The 22,092-nt window shown below is 40.3% G+C and overlaps 1 pseudogene; it reads left to right on the plus strand.

Annotated features, from left to right (window-relative positions):
• Positions 1 to 3,961: 3,961 nt before the first annotated feature.
• LOC115136264 (melatonin receptor type 1C-like) lies at positions 3,962 to 5,684 on the plus strand (annotated as a pseudogene).
• The last annotated feature ends 16,408 nt before the right edge of the window (positions 5,685 to 22,092 follow it).

The following is a 22,092-nucleotide window of genomic DNA, read 5'->3' on the forward strand; positions in this document are numbered from 1 at the left end:
TTTAATAAACTGTCATTTTCACATGAGGACAAGTGCAGTTTTTCCATAAACCTTTAATTGATCATTTAGGATTTTATCACTTGACATACTATCAGTCATATAGTGGGAAGGATCATATAAATCAAGACTGAATGCATGTACTGTATCACCCTGAATCAATCAATTCTGTGCCTTTCAAGATTTGTGTCTGGTCATGAAACTAAAATACAGGCTGGATGTCTAAACAAAGTCAGTTCTGAATGTCAACAGATTTTTAGGTTCATTCTCCTTCAAAGACAACATTCTAGAACTGAGTTATAGCTCATCAAAGTCTGGTGTCTGGGGTAGTGATGCACGGGTTGACCTGGGGCGGATGGGTTTAGGGTCATTAAATATTTTGTGGCCGTGGGTTGAAATAAGGAGAAACATAAAACTTAAATCCATAAATGTATAATTATTGTGCAATTTATATAGGCTACATTGAGTTTATTTTATTTTAGGCTATGTGGTATTAGTGCTTCAGCCTTAACTTTAGGGCTGTGTAGGCCTCAAATATCCTACACAGCCAATTGCAAAACAATGCTTTTGGGAACGGAGGCAAAAAAGGACAGTTTAAGTCAATAAGACAAAAGCTGTGAAATGAGAGTTCAAAATAAAGAGAACGGCCAGAAAAGTAACGTTTGGAAAAGATTTGGTGAAGTTGTAAAAGAGGATGATAGCAGGCTATGTTATGTGTGATGATTGTGAGGCACTATACAAATTCGACAGTCACAAGACGGGGACTTCAAATAGGCCTATGGCATGTCAAGGGAACTGTAGCCTACTGTTTAGATGGTTTAAATGGAAACTGAAATCCTCTGATAATACTAGTCCCGTGTGAATCGACATACCTATGTTTTGAGAGAAATGTCTGAGTTTGACAGGTATTGCTCGAGGTTTGAGCAAGAAAACAAGAACTGAACAAGAACTAATTTCGTTGAAATTAAACGAAGTGCTGCGCATAGCCTACAGTGCATTCTGAAAGTTTTCAGACCCATTTACTTTTCCACATTTTGTTACGTTACAGCCTTATTCTAAAATGGATTCAATAAAACATTTTCCTTATCAATCTACACACAATACCGTAGAATGACAGAGTGAAAACAGGTTTAGATATTTTTGTAAATGTATTACAAATACACAGATACTTTATTTACATAACTATTCAGATCCTTTGCTATGAGACTCGAAATTGAGCAGAAGCATTCTGTTTCGATTGATCATCCTTGAGATGTTTCTACAACTTGATTGGAGTCCACCTGTGGTAGATTCAATTGATTGGACATTATTTGGAAAGGAACACGCCTGTCCACATAAGGTCCCAAAGTTGACAGTGCATGTCAGAGCAAAAACCAAGCCATCAGGTCAGAGAAATTGTTCGTATAGCTCCGAGACAGGATTGTGTCAATTCACAGATCTGTGGAAGGGTACCAAAAAATGTCAGCAGCATTGTATGTCCCCAAGACTACAGTGGCCTCCATCATTCTTAAATGGAAGAATTTTGGAACCCCCAAGACTCTTCCTAGAGCTGGCCACCAGGCCAAACTAAGCAATCGGGGGAGGTGACCAAGAATCAGACGGTTACTCTTACAGAGCTCAAGCGTTCCTCTGTGGAGATGGAAGAATCTTCCAGAAGGACAACCAGCTCTGCAGCACTCCACCAATCAGGCATTCATGGTAGAGTGGCCAGACAGAAGCCTCTCCTCAGTAAAAGGCACATCACAGCCCACTTAGAGTTTGCCTAAAGGCACCTAAAGGACTCTCAGATCATGAGAAACAAGATTCTCTGGTCTGATGAAACCCACATTGAACACTTCGGTGTGAATGCCAAGCGTCATGTCTGGAGGAAACCCTGGCACCGTCCCTACGGTGAAGCATGGTGATGGCAGCATTGTGCTGTTGGGATGTTTTTCAGTGGCAGGGACTGAGAGACTAGTCAGGATCGAGGCAAAGATGAACGGAGCAAAGTACTGAGAGATCCTTGATGAAAACCTGCTTCCGAGTGCTCAGGACCTCAGACTCAGACTTACCTTCCAACAGGACAATGGCCCTAAGCACACAGCCAAGACAACGCAGGGGTGGCTTCGAGACAAGTCTCTGAATGTCCTTGAGTGGTCCAGTCAGAGCCCGGACTTAAACCTGATTGAACATCTCTTGAGAGACCTGAAAATAGCTGTGCAGTGACATTCACCATCCAACCTGACAGAGCTTGAGAGGATCTGTAGAGAATAATGGGAGAAACTCCCCAAATACAGGTGTGCCAAGCTTTTAGCGTCATACCCAAGAAGACTCAAGGCTGTAATTGCTGCCAAATGTGCTTAAACAAAGTTTTTTAAATTTATTTTACCTTTATTTAACCAGGCAAGTCAGTTAAGAACAAATTCTTATTTTCAATGACGGCCTAGGAACAGTGGGTTAACTGCCTGTTCAGGGGCAGAACGACAGATTTGTACCTTGTCAGCTCGGGGGTTTGAACTTGCAACCGGAAGGTTGCAAGTCCAATGCTCTAACCACTAGGCTACCCTGCCGCCCCAAAGTACTGAGTAAAGGGTCTGAATACTTATGTAAAAATGTCTAAAAACCTGTTTTTGCTTAATCATTATGGGGTATTGTGTGTAGATTGATAAGGGTAAAAAACAAACAATTGAATGCATTTTAGAATAAGGCTGTAATGTAAGAAAATGTGGAAAAAGTCAAGGGGTCTGAATACTTCCCGAATGCAATGTATATAAGAAGGTCCTACATGTATAAACGTTGACAGTGAATGCTTTTGTTTGTACATTTTGTGCGGATTAATTGAACATTGCCAAATGCATTTAAAAAAAATAACCCATTGAGCATGTTTGGGATGCTCTGGATTGATGAGTATGACCACGTGTTCTAGTTCCTGCTAATATCCAGCAACTTCGCACAGCCATTGAAGAGGAGTGGGACAACATTCCATAGGCCACAATCAACAGCCTGATCAGCACTATGCTAAGGAGATGAGGAAAATTGTTACCGTAATTTCTGTTAATGCATTCAATATATTGTTATTACAGTCTTTTACAGTTCTCACTGTCGGAGTGGACACGTTGTTTGCAGTGCACAATCTAGGCTACACTTTGTTTTATTTCATTCCATTTATGAGTTGTATATTTATTAATTGTGTTTTGTTTGGAGTGCCATTTACATTTACATTTAAGTCATTTAGCAGACGCTCTTATCCAGAGCGACTTACAAATTGGGCCCTGTCAATGTTGAGTAAGGACGGCACCTGACTACGCATAGAAGTAGGCCTAGGCTACCTGGCCTGTGCACAAATGTAGGCTTATAAATGTGCCCATTTGTGGATCTGATGGTATTTCTGATTGTCTTAACTCACCATCAGTAATGAGTTGTGAAGCTTCTCAAAGTAATTTTTTCTTCACCTCAAACAACAAGTAAACAAGTAAATGTTTTTACATCCATTGAGAATGACATCTTCCCAGCTCTCTCCCTGTCGATAACCATTCAGAGTGAAAGAGAAAGAAATATCATGCTCTGATCCAGTGGAATCTTCAGAAAATTGGCCTATCCGATTTACTTCTTATCCCTTGTGCAAATAGCTTACAGCTGTGTCTGTCCTGAGCTCACTGGTGCAGGAAACTCTCAGGGTCCAGAATATGCAAGCTTTGGCTAGACCAAGTTGATTGTTGATACAATGTTTCAAGTTCCTTGCAGACAGGCCATGAATAGCAAATGTGATTTAATTTTATTAGGATATTTTTTATCTGCAGGCTGCAATGTTTTTATATGTTGGCTATTTTTGTAGACTATTATTTACATAGTTGGCAATGGCAATATAAATTACTTTTAGATCTGTATCTATATTTGTATAATTTTCATAGATCACATTTTTATTAATCACATGACTGAGATAAGACTTTATTACGAAAATGTGCATATGAAAATCATAACTGGCATGCAGATCGGTAGAAATGGTAAGATAAATTGGCACTCCAAATGGAAAAGGTTGCCGACCCCTGGTGTAGCCTATTACCAGCAACTTCGGGAGCGTAACAGGAGAATCTGCAAAGCCCAGCAGCAGCTGGAGGAGGAGGTTTGTTTTTTTCTTCTGGTTAGGCTATCTTGATTTCTGGCTCCCTCGAGTCATTTGTGTGTGTCTTAATTATTTAATGACAGCGTGCTTAAAGCATCAGACAAGCTCAGTCACCTACATATAGTTGATTTTATTAAAACACATAGGGTGTGTGTATGTTTGGAAAAATACACGTTTTAAAACTACAACCAGTCAATTGGTCGAAAGACCAGACTACTTTTGGTCGACCAATATGTTTTTTGGTCGGGGACAGCCCTAGTAAAATCTTTGAAATTATTGCATTTATATTTTTGTTCGCCAGTCTTTGTAACAAGTCAGATTTGTCTGTCGACGACAAAAATACACGGATCTACAATCCAAATTGGATGATGATTACATGAAGAAGGTGAATAGCACCTACATAAAATCAAGGGCAAAGTGGATAAGATTATCAAGTCAAGACAATTCTATTATTGAGAAGTGTGTGTTTCTCTGGCTGGACATTGGTCATCGGAGGGTGAGAAAGATACAGACGCTACTCCTGTCAGGAGGAATCATGCTCCATAAATCAAACTGATGACATAGAGTCCACAGCAGGAAATTATTTTGCTTCAATTGGCTCAGTACATTTTGTCCCATTGGATTAGACATTTTTAAGATTAGGTTATTGATTTGCTGCTCAAGTTTACCTGAACAAATACTACTATATTAGTATGCACCTAGTCTTGTGAAACCAGACGACTGTGTCTCAAGTCAAATGTATTTGTCACATGCGCTGAATACAACAAGTGTCTCTAAATATTACGCAGTAACTATGCACTGTTCCAGTGCATACATATATTTAATACGGATGAATGTTTATATTCACTAAATTGGACCATTAAAATGATTGTTTTGTCTCTTGTAGGAAACATATTTGGTGAGCATGTCGGTGGAAGACGTGGTGGCAGTGTACTCCTACCCCCTGGCTCTCCTGTCCATCTTCCACAATGACTGGATCGTTGGGGACATGCACTGCCAGCTCAGTGGCTTCATCATAGGCCTCAGTATCATTGGCTCCGTCTTTAACATCTTGGCCATTTCCATCAACCGGTACATCTGCCACAGCCTGCACTATGACCACATGTTGTGCACCAGGAACATCTGCTGTTACCTGGGCCTCACTTGGCTTCTCACTGCCATGGCCACAGTGCTCAACTTCTTAGTGGGCTCTCTGCAGTATGACTCACGCCTCTACTCCTGCACCTTCACCCAGACTGTCAGCTCCTACTAGACCAGCTCTGGTGCTGATCCACTTCCTGGTGCCCCTCTCGGTGGTCTGTTACTGCTACCTGAGGATCTGGGTGTTTATCATCCAGGTGAAACAGGGTGAAACCAGATGACAAGCAGAAACTACAGTCATTTCTTGACCATGTTTGTGGTGTTCCTAATGTTTGATGGGCTGGGGACCACTAAACATTATTGGCCTGGCACTGGCCATTAACTCTGGAACGGAACGGTGGCAGCAAAAATCTCAGATTGGCTCTTTGTCACCAGGTACTTTATGGCCTATTTCAACATCTGTCTCAATGCTGTCATCTACGGGTTACTCAATCAGAACTTTTAGTAAGGAAAACATACACATCCTCTTAATGCTGTGTACCCCTCAAACTATTTTTATGTAAGGCTACAGGTGTTGGACTGAGGGATTTAAAAGAACAAATAAACTATCCAGTGGCGAGCCGTCATTCAGACCCACATTTTTAGCAAAAATGGCCTGTTTTGCATGTTATTTTAGCATTAATACGTACGTGTCTCATATCTATTTACAAACAAGGTACAAAATAATATATATCATTGAGTTATTAAAGCCGCATACAAACATGGTCTCTTTTTTTGTTTTCTTGAGTAAGGCAGCTCCAAAATGCAGTTGTTTCAGCCTAGCTCAGTGCTTTCTGTGGTGGGGCAAGCCAACAGAAAATATGGAGCGTTGCGCTGTGATTGGCTCAGTGTTCTGTCCATCGTGGGGACTTTACGTCACTGCCAAGTGGAAGAGGAGACCTTAAATTCTAGCCCTTCAAGTGTTACATTAGAAGTGCTCATCCAAGAACAGTCAAGGTCATTGGCCACAGATAAAATTACATCAAATCATATTATACTGTATGTACAGTAGCTTTGATTGGACTGATCATGTCAGCATCATACTTTCACAATCTTAGCTAGCAGTCATCATCATCAATCAAGTCGACAATATACTGGCAAATCCTTTTTAATCCTTGTCATATGAAGTTAAATAATGAAGAGAAATTATAGATAAAATGTATCGGTGCTCATTGGCCATTACACAACAAGTAAATCGCAAATTCAACAAGTGGTTTGGAAGAAATCAGTGACAGTGGCTGTGTGGTCCCAAATCTGGTATTGAGGGGCTCTTTTCCAAGTTTAAAATGATAAACATTCAACATGATTTGTGCCACGCTCAAAACAACTGTTAACTTGACTTCAGTGAGTTTCAAGACAACTGAGAAGTCGGGAATAAACGACCTGAGAAAATACGTTTTGAATGGTCATCCAACTCGGAATTATAAATCCGTCCTCCAGTTGTTTTGAAAGCACCATAATTCCAGAGAATGCAAGACTTTGTTGGCAAGATTTGCCCACGAAGACCCGCCGTGCCACCTCCTGTTCAAGTGATCACAACACAACAAGGTGAGTCCAAAAATGTATTATATGCTGCTGCATAAATTATGCAATATGCCAGGGACATATGTATACTGTAGCTAAGAAAGTAATAATAAGTGTGTGTTGTGAAGTAAGATGTTAGTGGCCCATGTGTCTCACCCTAATAATTTGGTCTATTTACCCCTCTTAATTTCACCTACTGTTCTGACTTAGTGGTGCACGTGTAGCCTATAACCTGTTTTAGAGAAATGTAATCATCAAATATTGTAAGAGCTTTCATTGTCTGCTTATACTGTATGCATCCTACGGTTCCTTTATTTATCCTACGGTTCTGACTTGGTGTAAGAACGGCCCATGTTCTGAATTCTGTCGCTGTACATTTCAAAAGTGCTAAACAAATAGTTATATTGACTAACGTTACGTCCGCCCTAGCTTGCTCATGAATGTCTTAATCGAAATTACAGATTGCCTCTTATCCGCTTGTCATCCCCTTATGCCATAGTTTGTACATCTCAATTGTCATTAGAAGCAAGTGAGCCAAGTTGTTTTAAAGGCAGAAAATGAGGCTGAACTGTTTCACTGCCAGACAAGGCTCCGCTGATAGCCAGGTGTAGCAGTGGTAAGATGCTGGGACTGCTGTTAGGAAACCTTTATGTAGGCCCTAACAGTTTGTGGGTACCGTTTGTCATCGTTATAGTGCAATTAATGTATTGTTTTGTGTTGTTTTGTGGCTTTGCTGGAATGCATCCCACTTTATTTATTTTCACCCCATCATTGACATGCTAAAATGGCCACTGAAACCATCACACATAGGGTCAAACAGAAAACAGGCAAGGGTGAAGGAGAATAGCTAATTACTGTTCACTTCTTCCTTTAAAATAATATGAAAGGGCACAAGATAAATGCCATGCTTTCATAGGTTATAACATGTTTTTGATCAAATTTGTTCAAAGTGTTCAACAGTTTTTTTTGCATAACCAGTTCATCATGCTTTGTGTCATATTTTTTAGCCTACAGAGAAGTTTGTATTGTACAATTCTGCTACATTAGATATTTAAAGAAGTTGTCCTTTATAAATTGTACAGAGATTACTTCATAGAGCATATACAGTTGAAGTCAGAAGTTTACATACATTAGTTTGGAGTCATTAAAACTCGTTTTTCAACCACTCCACAAATTTATTGTTAACAAACTATAATTTTGGTAAGTCGGTTTGGACATCTACTTTGTGCATGACACAAGTCTTTTTTTTGGGGGGGGGGGGGTTTAAAGACAGATCATTTCACTTATTCACTGTTCCAGTGGGTCAGAAGTTTACATAAACTAAGTTGACTGTGCCCTTAAAAAGCTTGGAAAATTCCAGAGAATGATGTCATGGCTTCAGAAGCTTTGAGTCAATTGGAGGTGTACCTGTGGATGTATTTCAAGGCCTACCTTCAAACTCAGTGCCTCTTTGCTTGACATCATGGGAAAATCAAAAGAAATCAGCCATGACCTCAGAAAAATAATTGTAGACCACAAGTCTGGTTCATCTTTGGGAGCAAGTTCAAAACGCCTAACGGTACCACGTTCATCTGTACAAACAATAGTACGCAAGTATAAACACCATGGGACAACGCAGCCATCATACCGCTCAGGAAGGAGACACGTTCTGTCTCCTAGAGATGAACGTACTTCGGTGCAAAAAGTGCAAATCAACCCTAGAACAACAGCAAATGACCTTGTGAAGATGCTGGAGGAAACAGGTACAAAAGTATCTATATCCACAGTAAAGCGAGTCCTATCTTGACATAACCTGAAAGGCTGCTCAGCAAGGAAGAAACCACTGCTCCAAAACCGCCATAAAAAAATCCAGACTACGGTTTGCAACTGCACATGGGGACAAAGATCGTACTTTTTTGAAAAAATATCCTCTGGTCTGATGAAACAAAAATAGAACTGTTTGGCCATAAATACCATCGTTATGTTTGGAGGAAAAGGGGCGTGGCTTGCAAGCCGAAGAACACCATCTCAACCGTGAAGCATGGGGGTAGCAGCATCATGTTGTGGGGGTGCTTTGTTGCAGAAGGGACTGGTGCACTTCACAAAATAAATGGCATCATGACCCCAAGCAGACACCAAGCATACTTCCAAAGTTGTGGAAAAATGGCTTAAGGACAAGAAAGTCAAAGTATTGGAGTGGCCATCACAAAACCCCGATCTCAATCCCATAGAAAATTTGTGGGCAGAACTGAAAAAGCGTGTGCGAGCAAAGAGGCCTACAAACCTAACTCAGTTACACCAGCTCTTTCAGGAGGAATGGGCCAAAATTCCCCCAACTTATTGTGGGAAGCTTGTGGAAGGCTCCCCAAAACGTTTGACCGAAGTTAAACAATTTAAAGGCTATGCTACCGAATACTAATTGAGTGTATGTAAACTTCTGACCCACTGGGAATGTGATAAAATAACTAAAAGCTGAAATAAATCATTCTCTCTACTCTTATTCTGACATTTCACAATCTTAAAATAAAGTGGTGATCCTAACTGACCTAATACAGGGATTTTTTTCTAAGAATTAAATGTCAAGAATGTGTATGGTGTATGTAAACCTCCGACTTCAACTGTATATGAAGCAAAACAAGTGCCAAAAGAGTTTAAAGCAAGACACTGCTGCGTCATACAGGTAATGAGATTGAAACAGTTGACCTCATCAGTGATATTGTCTCTCATCAGTCCCAGCTGAAAGTTCTGACCTGTCATTTTTTATTTGAACTTATCTAAAATCAAATAAAACTCAATTTGTCACATGCACCAAATACAAGTGTAGACCTTACCGTGAAATGCTTACTTACAAACCCTTAACCCTTAAGCAGTCTAATGGCTTGGGGATAGACGCTGTAAAGGAGCCTTTTGATCCTACTCTTGGTGCTCTGGCACCGCTTGCCGTGCGGTAGCAGAGAAAACAGTCTATGACTTAGGTGACTGGAGTCTCTGACAATTTTATGGGCTTTCCTCGGACACCCCCTATTATATAGGTCCTGGATTGCAGGAAGCTTGGCCCCAGTGATGTACTGGGCCATATGCACTACCCTCTATAGCGCCTTACTATCAGATGCTGAGCAGTTGCCATACCAGGCGGTGATGCAACCGGTCAGGATGCTCTCGATGGTGCATCTGTATAACTTTTTGAGGATCTGGGGACCCATGCGGGGGAAAAAGTTTTGTTGTGCTCTCTTCACGACTGTCTTGGTGTGTTTGGACCATGATAGTTAATTGGTGATGTGGACACCAATGAACTTGAAACTCTCGATCCGCTCCATTACAGCCCGGTTGATGATAATGGGGGCCTGTTCAGCCCGCCTTTTCCTGTAGTCCACGATTAGCTCCTTTGTCTTGCCCACATTGAGGGAGAGGTTGTTATCCTGGCACCACACTGCCAGGTCTCTGACCTCCTCCCTATAGGCTGTCTCATCGTTGTCGGTGATCAGGCCTACCACTATTGTTGTCAGCAAACTTAATGATGATGTTGGAGTCATGTTTGGCCACGCAGTCGTGGGTGAACAGGGAGTACAGGAGGGCACTAAGTGCACACCCCTGAGGGGCCCCAGTGTTGAGGATCAGTGTGGCAGACGTGTTGTTGCCTACCCTTACCACCTGGGGGTGGCCCATCAGGAAGTCCAAGATCCAGTTGCAGAGGGAGGTGATTAGTCCCATGGTCCTTAGCATTGTGATGAGCTTCGTGATGAGCTTTGATGGCAATCAAACAGTACCCAACCAGGACCCGAAGGACAAGTTAGAATTTTGGACCCGGACCCGCTCAGTATATCAGGTTCAGTTGGACCCGTGAAGACCTTTACCAGAGAGTTTCTAAATCCAGAGGCACCATGTTTGTTACTACTGTACATTATTACTGTGACTTTTCAAGCATCAGGTCATCATGTGAGTGCATCTGTAGACTGACTAGAGATAGTATATCAGTATTTGATAGGACAACAATGTTGGGTGAATTAAATTATCCTATTTTAGAAACATAGACATGGTTAAAAGAACACTGATTGGCACTGCACAAAAAAAAAAAGCCATGTCAACACTATTGACTTTAACCTGTGTGCCAGTCTATCTCTGTTCTCTTAATTGAACTCCTGATGAAATTGTCATGACAAACATGACAAGGAGTGGAATAGCTAATCAGACTGACTGGTACCCAGGCGACATTGACTTGGTCAACCCTTGGTTTCTATAATTTGGTTGGCTGACAACTTCACAAAAATAATGTATGTGCAATGTGGCCGGAAGGCATGTGTTGTTATGATTCTGAAAGGTCAGATGGCTATCAACAATGCCAAGAAGCCGCCATGTGGGGAATCGTAGGTGGCTCGTTTCAGCTTGTTGTATCTTGTTATTGAAACCATGTCTTGTTTTGAGGTGTTTTGACTGATGTCACAGGTCCCATGTGGTGGGGACTAAAATGCAGATAATGTTATGTTTCTGTTAAACAGAAGAAATAAAAGGAGACAGGAGGAAACTGCTAAAGTTGTAACAAGCGTATTCATCTAGTGTTGATTCACTTTTCGTTTGATAAAGCACTCAATCATGTTTTCTTAACTAGTTAAAGTTCAAAAAGGTAATGTGTACAAATTACTTTTCCAATATTCTTAAACAAATTCACATGAGAAATCACAATGAAATACATTCAACTTGTTTTCCCTTTAGAAACTCATGAGACCGTATAAAGTACTGTAAGTGCAGCAATATAATACAGCCTCTGTAATTAAAATAGTCCTACTAATACATTGACTTGAATTTCAAAATATACCATTGCAGTATTTATCATAACCTCAGATAAAACTTAATAAACATGCACTGTTTTAATAAAAATGAACAAAGGTATAAATGAAGTAGAAAAGAAACCACAATATTATATTAGAGGAGATATAAACCAAACGTTCAAACTCAAATATTAGCAGGCGCCATTTTGTCTAGTATTATTATATTAACTAGCCTAGCTTAACCCAAGATAGTAGTGGATGTCCCACAGTCTGCAATGAATGCCATGCAGGAGAGGGATCCTGAGTAATAGTGAAGAAGGTGGACTTTGTTGCGTCTATAGCACAGGTGATACATTTAACTACTCAAACTAATCAAAAAGCAAAGAAGCTAGACATCATTATGAAGGCAGCAAATAGATTATTGGAACTCCAGGACTTCAGGACAGCCAAAATGTTACAGGGGTTCTCCCTCCCAGTTACCTGAGCCTGTGTAGGGATCTGAATAGTAGTTTTTGTTTGAAATTCAGGGTAGTAGGGTGAATTTAGTTTGTGTTTATTTTTTGTATTTTATTTTTGGTAATTGCTATAATTTGTTCATAAAAAAAAAAACCTGTACAGTAGGTGGCGGCAGTACACCTTATGAGTCTGCCAATAAACCTCGGCGGAAAAAGAAGAAGAACGAGAATAACACGTCAATAGTACAGCTTGTCCATTTTGAGATGCAGTAGCCACTTACTCAAAATAGTCAGAATTACTCTAGGATAACTCAAGAAATCACGCATTAATTTTTGTTTTTGCCGAGGAACTCTACCGCACGAGTCGGTTTTGCTAAACAACCAACCTGTTCCTTTCTGGCTTGGCAAATAGTACACGCCCTGCTCCTTTAAATTAGCTACGTCATTGTCATGTGATTTAACCCGGAAGTCCCGTATGTTTACATTGCCACACTGCAAGAGTCATCGACATTGTAATATTTTATTCAAAAGTATTGCTTGTGGAATTTAGTTAAGCCAAAAATTGATAACTATAATAAACAATCGCCAGGTCCTGTTCCAGATATCAAGAGGGTAACTTGATACGGATAGGCAAACGTATGCGGGCTTGACATAAATGGTAACGTTAGCAGAAGGTGAATGTTGAACTTTTGTTGCATACATTTCCAGATGATGGTGCTTACTACTTGGCGCAAGGATTCTGTCGGTGTGATCGAGCTTTAACCGTTTAAGCAAACAGTTTGATGCATACGTTCGATGAATCCAAGGTATGCACCACACCGAATGCACTGCTACTGCCTCTGCAATTGCAATAAGTTGAACACAGCGTTACATGGGAAATGAATGTAATTCTGGTGGACCAAAATGCAATAAACACCGTCAGCGTGATCGAAGCGTAAGGGTTGCGACATAGATACTACTGTAGCTAACTAGCTATTTAGCTAACTGGAAGACTGGGAATGAAATGTTTTTAGCTAGTTAAATAGCATAGTTTGCATTGCTAACCCAGATTGTGAATTCAATTTATTCAATAATAGCTTATTTACTTGCATAAGTAGTTACATGCAATAGTGTTAGCTACTGTACCTCAGCATGGGCATAGTATTTGAGCACCTACAAAATCATCACCAGAAAATAAATAAAGCTAGCTAGTTGTTTTCTAGCCCGGGTTATCCATCTAACTAGCTAGCACAAATGAATAATGCCTGGGGTTATGCATATGGGGTGCCTGACAATCAGATTGAAATGGTGCAGTCTGAGGTTAATGCCATATATTTATTTGTTTGGAACATTTCCTCTCACAATCACTTCCTCTCACATTCAAATTATAGTTTAACTTATTTCACCGGTTGTCTGTGCAGTTTATCCTTTTGCAGGTAGTAATGTGAGACAATGTATCCACAGGAAATAATAATCTAATTAACTTTTCAATGCTCTAGTAGTACATTTACATTGCTATCACCTTAAGCATGTGCAGAACCATGTCAACACGTGTACAAGCTCAGGAAGTATGCATGCATTTTCATATTGTTCACGTGATTTAGGTCATTTGGTGCGGCAGGTAGCCTAGTGGTTAGGGCGTTGGACTAGTAACCTGAAGGTTGCCAGATCGTATCCCCGAGCTGACAAGGTAAAAATATGTTGAACAAGGCACCCACTGTTCCTAGGTCGTCATTGTAAATAAGAATTTGTTCTTAACTGGCTTGCCTTTTTTTTTTTTATGTAAAAAATCTGAATGCACTATGAGTACTTTGAAAAGTTGATTTATTTATACTTTCCTGTGGATATATTTATAGATACTTTATGCATACTACTACTTCATTTCCACAGATTTTGTTTTACAAAAACACATTTACTTGACAAACAGTGCAGAAGCAATGTTTGGTAACAGCATGACTATTCATGAAGTTTGTGCCGTCATTCTGTTACCAAACTTTGCATCTGCACTGTTTGTCAAGCAAATGTGTTTCTGTTTAATCTTCTGTGGAAATTGTGAAACATGATTTTCCTGTGTTTTATATATAGTTCCACACTATAAGATTAGAATAATACTTTGAAATTGTTGAAATTATGATAATGCCCTTTTAGTGTACAAGCTGTTTGAAAAGACCGCCAGAAATTTCAGCCTGTTATGGTGGGATGGAGTTTTGGCCTTCCTGGTGACATCACTAGGTAGTAAATTAGTTAATAGACCAATAAGAAATAGTTCCAAACCTTTCTGCCAATAAATGCTAGTTTTGAGTTTTCCCCTCCAGACTCAGACCACTCCCAGACATCCCTAGCAAATTCTTACTTGAGAAATGTGTCTTTGCTAAGAAGCTATTTTTGTTTATTTTTTTACCATTTTCATTTAAAAAAAAATCACAGTAAGGTACTTCATTGTTATCCAGAAATGATTTGATATTGAGATAAAAATGTCTGCATTGGACCTTTAAAAGTAGTCCTTGTGCATAGCAGTTGTATGGTTTGTTTAACTTTTTAATATTTGGTTTTTGTTTTGACATACATTTTTAAAGTGAAAAATCTGAGTCTCAGCATCACTCTGTTACCATGGAATCTATTTGCCCATATGAATAAATTATACTGGAAAGATTTTTATTTGTTACTTATACAGTTGAAGTCAGAAGTTTACATACACACTTAGTTTGGAGTCATTAAAAGTCGTTTTTCAACCACTCCACAAAATTCTTGTTAACAAACTATAGTTTTGGCAAGACGATTAGGACATCTACTTTGTGCATGACACAATTAATTTTTCCAACAATTCTTTACAGACAGATTATTTCACTTATAATTCACTGTATCACACTTCCAGTGGGTCAGAAGTGTACATACACTATACATGTAGTTATTACCATGCATGAGATCCATCCCCACATTGTAACCTGTACATTTTAATATATTCACTGATCATGTATTCTACCTTGGCAAATAAAGGTGCAGTTCAGGTATGAGTGTCTGAGATTATTTCAGTCATATCCAATACCAGGAGTATCAAATTCCAGTCTTTGAATGATGCTGTGTCTGCATTACAATTATACACTACAACAGTGTTTACCGATCTTGGTCCTGGGACATCAATGGTTATACATTGTAACTAATAGACTAGAAAAAGGATTTAACTAGGCTGATTTGTAATTCATATATACAGAAATATAACTTTTAAAAACAGTACACTACACTTCCTATGCATCATGTAAATAGCCTAAAACCGGTTAATCTCAATATCTAATGCCCTTCATCTGCATTGATGTGATAAACACAGGATAGGTGTAGTATTTCATCAAATGAGACTTAATTTCAACAGTAGAGAATGAAACGCTTTATTGAAAGAAGTGAATTATCCAAGTGTTATAAATACATGCATTATAAATATAATTGTAATATTATAAAAACAAGTTAAATCTGTACTTCAATGCACATCTGTTGTGCAGTATAAAAACAGGAAGAAAGAGGTGGCGAGAGAGGTGGAGAAGACAAAGGGAAAGAGGTAAGAACATAGGAGCAGGGAAGGCAGCATATCATTTATGAATCACAGTGCTACCCAAATATTCTCTCAGTTCATCACAATTACATAATAGTGTCTCTAGTCAGCCTGAAGGTTATCTTAAGAGCGGTGAGGTGGCGATGATGTTACTGGGGGATGGCATCCTCTCTCACATCAAAACATATCTGCATGTTTAAGCCTTTTAGAAAATGTCTTATTCTAACATTGTTAGTCATCATAATAATCAGGTGAAGTGTGAAACTGACCTTCAATTATTGACTCTGGGACTAGTGTCTGTATTTCAATGTAAAGCATCTCTTTATTAATATTACTTCCTGTTGACCTGACAAAGTGTCCTCTTTGTAGCCAGTTCAGATGTGGGAGGGGTTCACCGACACAGATTATATAACCTAGAGGATTTAGGGAGAAGAGGAGAGAGGGATGAAGTGAAGGAGAGAGACTTTTATTGAGAAAATATGGTAGTTAAGGAGACAGTGTTCAACAGGAATCTGTGTGTGGCCTCACCTGGTGTCCACACCACACTAAGTGGCTGCAGGGTACTTAATGCCTAAAAACATGAACGGCCACACGAGGACAAACGATATAGCGTAGTTATAGAAATAATTAAGTGTCTTACTATTCTCGATGGTTGGCCCTCTTTGCCTATTCGTTGAAGGTGGAAGGAGCCAGAAGTTATACACTTGAACCTCCTTACTGCACAACACAATCCATCAATCAGATTGATACATGAGTGTGTGGGTTATAGGGTGTCTAATTGTTCTACATTTTTACAATATGGGTGACTCTTAAAAGTAGAGGTCGACCGATTAATTGGCATAATTATGGCCGATTTCAAGTTTTCATAACAATCGGTTATCGGCCTTTGTGGACGGCGATTACATTGTAATCCACGAGGAAACTGCGTGGTAGGCTGACCACCTGTTACGCGAGTGCAGCGTCAAAGGGAACTTGTGGCTGCAAGGAGCCAAGGTAAGTTGCTAGCTAGCATTAAACTTATAAAAAACAATCAATCTTCACAATCACTAGTTAACTACACATGGTTGACGATATTACTAGGTTAACTAGCTTGTCCTGCGTTGCATATAATCAATGCGGTGCCTGTTAATTTATCACCGAATCAAGCCTACTTCAACTTCGCAAACGGGTGATGATTTAACAAAAGCGCATTCGCAAAAAAAGCACAAATGTACCTAACCATAACATCAATGCCTTTCTTAAAATCAATACACAGAAGTATATATTTTTTACCTGCATATTTAGTTAAAAGAAATTCATGTTAGCAGGCAATATTAACTAGGGAAATTGTGTCACTTCTCTTACGTTCAGTGCAAGCAGGGTCAGGGTATATGCAACAGTTTGGGCCGCCTGGCTCATTGTGAACTAATTTGCCAGAATTTTACATAATTATGACATAACATTGAAGGTTGTGCAATGTAACAGCAATATTTAGACTTAAGGTTGCCACCCGTTCGATAAAATACGGAACAGTTCTGTATTTCAATTAGATAATAAACGTTTTGTTTTCAAAATGATAGTTTCCAGATTTGACCAAATTAATGACCAAAGGCTCATATTTCTGTGTTTATTATATTATAATTAAGTCTATGATTTGATAGAGCCGTCTGACTGAGCTGTGGTAGGCAGCAGCAGGCTCCTAAGCATTCATTCAAACAGCACTTTACTGTGTTTGCCAGCAGCTCTAAGCAATGCTTGAGGCACAGCACTGTTTATGACTTCAAGCATATCAACTCCCGAGATTAGGCTGGCAATACTAAAGTGCCTATAAGACCATCCAATAGTCAAAGGTATATGAAATACGCGTCATAATTCCTACAATAACTACAACCTAAACCTCTTAACTGGGAATATTGAACCATCAGCTTTCATATGTTCTCATGTTCTGAGCAAGGAACTTAAACGTTAGCTTTTTTTACATGGCACATATTGCATTTTTACTTTCTTCTCCAACACTTCTCCCAACACTTTTTGCATTATTTAAACCAAATTGAACATGTTTCATTGTTTATTTGAGACTAAATAGATTTTAATTATGTATTATATTAAGTTCAAATAAAAGTGTTAATTGTTCATTCAGTATTGTTGTAATTGTCATTATTACAAAATATATATATATATATATATATATATATATATATATATATATATATATATATACATATATAAAACGGCCAATTAATCGGTAGCGGCTTTTTTTTTGGTCCTCCAATAATCGGTATCGGCGTTGAAAAATCATAATCAGTCGACCTCTACTTAAAAGAGCCTGTTTTGTTTTTGTACAGACATCCCTTACCTAAACAGCAACCTCACCTGAGAAGTAGAAATCAAAGGGAGAGAAACTGGGAATTGAATAACTGCAGTTGACATAGCTAAGTAAATGGAAGAATAATCTTATTGCAATGTGAAAGGCTCTTAAAAGAGCCTTTGGTTGTGCATAGTGTAGTCTATGGTGTTGCCAGGGAACAGAACCCTCTTCGAAGAAGTAGGAGGTGAAAATCTCCCGCACACGGATTGCCTCTCTTAGGAGGATGTGCATTTGTTGGATCCCATCCTTGAAACATCCTGCAGAGCAGCAGACTTTCCCTCTGGCACACAGCGGCGAGCTGCAGATCCCCTCCTGGTCCACGTGTTCATCCTAATGAAGTTATGCAGGAATTACGATAAAGCAATTAAACACTGGAGTGATAGATGTGCTAATAATAGATAATAAATAAATAAATACAGTATGGGGATGGGGTAGTTGTATGGGCTAAAAGTCTCCAGCTTCAGCGATTTTTGCAGTTCGTTCCAGTCATTGGCAGCAGAGAACTGGAAGGAAATGCGGAAAATGAGGAATTGGCTTTGGGGGTGACCAGTGAAATATACCTGCTGGAGCGCTTGCCAGGGGTGGGTGCTGCTATGGTGACCAGTGAGCTGAGATAAGGCGGAGCTTTACCTAGCAAAGACTTATAGATGACCTGGAGCCAGTGGGTTTGGCGACGAATATGAAGTGAGGGCCAGCCAACGAGAGCATACAGGTCGCAGTGGTGGGTATATGGGGCTTTGGTGACAAAACGGATGGCACTGTGATAGACTGCATCCAATTTGTTGAGTGAGTGTTGAAGGCTATTTTATAAATTGCATCGAAGTCAAGGATGGGTAGCATAGTCAGGTTTACGAGGGTGTTTGGCAGCATGAATGAAGAATGCTTTGTTGCGAAATAGGAAGCAGATTTTAGATTTAATTTTGGATTGGAGATGCTTAATGTGAGTCTAGAAGGAGAGTTTATAGTCTAACCAGACACCTAGGTATTTGTAATTGTCCACATATTCTAAGTCAGAACCGTCCAGAGTAGCGATGCTGGACGGGCGGGCGGGTGCGGGCCGCGATCGGTTGAAGAGCATGCATTTAGTTTTACTTGCATTTAAGAGCAGTTGGAGGCCACGGAAGGAGAGTTGTATGGCATTGAAGTTGTCTGGAGGTTAGTTAACACAGTGTCCAAAGAAGGGTCAGAAGTATACAGAATGGTGTTGTCTGCGTAGAGGTGGATCAGAGAATCACCCCTAGCAAGAGCGACATCTTTGATGTATACAGAGAAAAGAGTCGGCCCGGGAATTGAACTCTGTGGCACCCCCATAGAGACTGCCAGAGGTCCGGACAACAGTCCCTCCGATTTGACATACTGAACTCTGTCTGGTGAACCAGGCGAGGCAGTCGTTTGAGAAACCAAGGCTGTTGAGTCGAAAGCCTTGGCCAGGTCGATGAATACGTCTGCACAGTATTGTCTTTTATCAATGGCGGTTATGATATCGTTTAGGACCTTGAGTGTGGCTGAGGTGCACCCATGACCAGCTCGGAAACCAGATTGCATAGCGCAGAAGGTACGGTGGGATACCAAATGGTCGGTGATCTGTTTGTTAACTTGGCTTTCGAAGACCTTAGAGCCAGGGTAGGATAAATATAGGTTTGTAACAGTTTGGGTCTAGAGTGTCTCCCCCTTTGAAGAGGGAGATGACCACAGCACCTTTCCAATCTTTGGGGATCTCAGATGAAAGAGATGTTGAACAGGCTAGTAATACGGGTTGCAACAATTACGGGGGATCATTTTTGAAAGAGAGGGTCCAGATTGTGTAACCCAGCTGATTTGTAGGGGTCCAGATTTTGCATCTCTTTCAGAACATCAGCTATCTGGATTTGGGTGAAGGAGAAATGGGTGATGTTTGGACAAATTGCTGTGGGGGGTGCAGGGCTGTTGACCGGGGTAGGGGTAGCCAGGTGGAAAGCATGGCCAGCCGTAAAAAAATGCTTATTGAAATTCTCAATTATCGTGGATTTATCGGTGGTGACAGTGTTTCCTAGCCTCAGTGCAGTGGGCAGCTGGGAGGAGGTGCTCTTATTCTTCATGGACTTTACCGTGTCCCAGAACTTTTTGGAGTTTGTGCTACAGTATGCAAGTTTCTGTTTGAAAAAGCTAGCCTTTGCTCTCCTAACTGCCTGTGTATTGGTTCCTAACTTCCCTGAAAAGTTGCATATCGCGGGGGCTATTCAATGCTAATGCAGTATGCCGCAGGATGTTTTTGTGCTTGTCAAGGGCAGTCAGGACTGGAGTGAACCAAGGGCTATATCTGTTTCTGGTTCTACATTTTTTTGAATGTGGCATGCTTATTTAAGATGGTGAGGAAAGCACTTTTAAAGAATATCCAGGCATCCTCTACTGACGGAATGAGGTCAATATCCTTCCAGGATACCCAGGCCAGGTCGATTAGAAAGACCTGCTTGCTGAAGGATTTTAGGGAGCATTTGACAGTGATGAGGGGTGGTCGTTTGACCGCAGACCCATTACGGACGCAGGCAGTGATCACTGAGATCCTGGTTGAAGACAGCAGAGGTTTATTTAGAGGGAAGGTTTGGCGAATGACCCTCTTTATGTCGGAGTTTACCACATTGGTTGGTCTTCCAACACATAAACATTACATATTGCCGTTTACCTCAGCTCATTGGCTATCTACCCAGCTAGATTTCCAGACGATCAGTGGTCATTGGGTTAAAATACAGTCAATCAAAGAAACAGAGGTCATATCATTGGTGCACAATGATGTCATTACTTGTTGTCTTCAAAACGTTTTTTTCTTCAGTCAATACGTCCCGCGAAATGACCCATCAGGTTTGGTTGTGTTACAAACAAACCAGTTGATTGCAATGAAACCAAACATGACTGGAAAAGTCACGTTTAGTGTGTGTATTTACAGCGAATGTGTCGTCGAAAATGGAATGAGACGGAATTCACGACACAAGCGGTTCACAAAATGTTTCGTGTTACGCTATAAAAATGGATTTATCAAACAAAAGACCATTCATTGTGTAACAATGAGCATTGGGATTGCAAACAGACGAAGATCGTCAAAGGTAAACAATTTATTTTATTGCAGTTTGTGATTTTGTTACGCCTGTGCTGGTTGAAATAGTTGTTTTTATGGGGCTCTATCCTCAGATAATCGCATCATATTCTTTTGCAGTAAATCCTTTTTTAAATCTGATAACGCATTTGGATTAGCAAGATTCTAGGCTTTCGAAACATGTGAGACACTTGTATTTTCATGAATGTTTAATATGACTATTTATGTAGCGATCACCGTATGTTGTTGAATTTCATCCCGTTAATGGGTTCTGTGCGCAGAGAGGTTAAGCATGTCCAGTTTAGGTCACCTATGAGCTCAAAAGATATATGGGGGTCAATCAATTCAAATATGGTGTCCAGGGCACAGCTAGGGGCAGAAGGTGGTCTATAACAAGCGGCAACGGTGAGAGACTTATTTCTGGAAAGGTGGATTTTTAGAAGTAGAAGCTCGAATTGTTTGGGCACAGACCTGGATAGTATGACAGAACTCCGCAGGCTATCTCTGCAGTAGATTGCAACTCCGCCCCCTTTGGCAGTTCTATCTTGTCAGAAAGTGTTATAGTTAGGGATGGAAATTTCAGGATTTTTGGTGGCCTTCCTAAGCCAGGATTCAGACACAGCTAGGACATCCGGGTTGGAAGAGTTTGCTAGAGTAGTGAGTAAAACAAACTTAGAGAGGATTCTTCTAATGTTAACATGCATGAAACCAAGGCTTTTACAGTTACAGAAATCAACAAATGAGAGCGCCTGGGGAATGGGAGTGGATCTAGGCGCTGCAGGGCCTGGATTAACCTCTACATCACCAGAGGAGGAGTAGGATAAGGGTACGGCTAAAGGCTATAAGGACTGGTCGTCTAGTGCGTTCGGAATAGAGAGTAAAAGGAACAGGTTTCTGGGCGTGGAAGAATAGATGTGAATACAGTGGAGGTAAACCTAGGCATTGCTTGACGATGAGAGAGGTTTTGTCTCTAGAGACATCATTTAGACCAGGTGAGGTCACTGCATGTGTGGGAGGTGAAACAAACGGGCTAGCTAAGGCATATTGAGCAGGGCTGGAGTCTCTACAGTGAAATAAGACAATAATCACTAACCAAAACAGCAATGGACAAGACATATTGACATTAGGGAGAGGCATGCATAGCCGAGTGATCATAGGGACCAGTGGGAGGCTAGGCAAGCTGGAGACACGGCGATTCAGATAGCTAGTG

This window comes from Oncorhynchus nerka, linkage group LG10, assembly GCF_034236695.1.
Source record: "Oncorhynchus nerka isolate Pitt River linkage group LG10, Oner_Uvic_2.0, whole genome shotgun sequence".
In the NCBI taxonomy this organism is placed as follows: Eukaryota; Metazoa; Chordata; class Actinopteri; order Salmoniformes; family Salmonidae; genus Oncorhynchus; species Oncorhynchus nerka.